This window comes from Meriones unguiculatus, assembly GCF_030254825.1.
Source record: "Meriones unguiculatus strain TT.TT164.6M chromosome Y unlocalized genomic scaffold, Bangor_MerUng_6.1 ChrY_unordered_Scaffold_32, whole genome shotgun sequence".
NCBI classification, from domain to species: domain Eukaryota; kingdom Metazoa; phylum Chordata; class Mammalia; order Rodentia; family Muridae; genus Meriones; species Meriones unguiculatus.
The window spans coordinates 3,848,461-3,850,673 of NW_026843711.1; positions in this window are offsets into that span (position 1 = coordinate 3,848,461).

A 2,213-nucleotide genomic window follows, 5' to 3' on the forward strand; every position below is an offset into this window, starting at 1 on the left:
AAGTACTTTGGTATGACCATAATCAAGGAAGTCAAAGATTGTATGAAAAAATTTCTAGTCTCTCAAGAAAGAATTAGAAACAAATATCAAAAGAAGGAAAGATCTCCCATGCTCATGGCTTGGCAGGATTAACATGATAAAAATGGTCAACTTAAAAAAGCAATCTACAGATTCAATCCAATTACCAACAGAATTGTTTACAGAACTTGAAAGAAATGTTCTGAACTTCATATGGAAAAACAGGAAACTAAGAATTTCTAAAACAATCATCTACAATAAAAGATCTTCTGGAGGTATATCTATCCCTGATCTCAAACTCTACTATAGAACAACAGTAATAAAAATCACATGGTACTGGCATAGAAACAGAATGGTGGAACAACTGAACTAAATAGGAGAAACAGAAAAAAATCCCCACACTTCTGGACAAATGAGTTTTGACAAAGATGCCAAAAGCATATAATGGAAATAATACAGCATCTTCAACAAACTGTGCTGGTATAACTAGATGTCTACATATAGAAAAATGCAATAGAGCCATACTTATCACCCTGCACAAAACTAAAGTCCAAGTAGATCAAAGCCCTCAACATAAAACCAGACATATTAAGTTGGTTAGAAGAAAAAGTGGCGAAGAGCCTTGAACTCTTTGGCACAGGATACAGCATCCTGAACAGAACACCAAGAGCACAGTCTCTAAGAGCAACAATCAGTAAATGGGACCTCATGAAACTGAAAAGCTTCTGTAAAGCAAAGGACACTGTCATCAAAACAAAACAAATGCCTACAAATTTGCAAAGAACCATTCACCAACCTTCCATCTGACAAAGGGCTAATATCCAGTATATATAAAGAACAAAAGAAGCTGAAAAGCAGCAAACCAAGTAATGCAATTATAAAATGGTGAACAGAGCAAAACAGAGAATTCTTGATAGAGGAATATCAAATGGCAGAGAAAATCTTCAAGTCATGCTCAACATTATTAGCCACCAGGGACATGCAAATCAAAATGTCCCTCAGATTTCACCTTACACCCATGAGAATGCCCAAGATCAAAAACACAAGTGACAACACATGCTGGAGAAGGGGAATCCTACTCCACTATTGGTGGCAATGTAAACTTGTACAACCACTCTGTACATCAATCTGGCATATTCTCAGACAACAAGGAACACTGCTTCCTCAAGGTCCAGTTAAACTACTTCTAGGTATATATCCAAACGAGGCTCAAGTACACAGTAAGGACATTTGCTCAACCATGTTTGTAGTAGCTTTATTTGTAATAGCCAGAACCTTGAAACAATCCAGATGCCTCCCAACAGAAAAATGGATACAGAAATTATGGAACATCTACACAATTGGATATTACTCAGCAATAAAAAACAAAAAAAAATCATGAATTTTACAGGAAAATGCTATTATGACATCAAAATGCTATTATGAGTTCAATATAATATTATGACCTCAAAATTTACAATTATATTATGGCATCACAATGATATTAGATGATAATACTATGATATTAGATGATAATACTATGATGACATCATAATGGTACTATTACATCAAAATGGCATTATCACATCAAAATTCATCATGACAGCCCAATGCTTTATGACATGATTGTGGTACATCATCACAATGGAATTTTAACATCTCCACTGGAATTTTGTTCTCACAATGCTACTATGACATTACAATGATTTTATGTTATCACAATTGCACTATGACAACTCAATGCTCTTATAACATTACATAGGTATCATGATGTCACAATGCTATCATGACATCACAGTGATTATCAGGACATCACTGTGCTACTATGACCTGACAATTGTATGACATCTCAATACTATTATGACATCACAATGCTATTATGATGTAATATCACAATGCTTTGATGACATCAAAATGCTCTGAAGATATCACAATGGGTTTATGACCTCAAGTGGTTTTATGATATCAAATGCTCTATTGATATAACAATGGTATTAAGATATCACAGTGATATGACATGACAATACTATTATGAAATCATAATAGTGTTATGAGTTCAAAATGCTATGATGCAATCACGATGATATTAAGAATTAAAAATGGTATGTTGATATCTCAATGACAGTAGTACATCACAATGATATGAAATCACAGTGCTATTATGAAATCACAAAGGTTATGACATAAAAATGTTATGGTAACCCAATAGTATTATG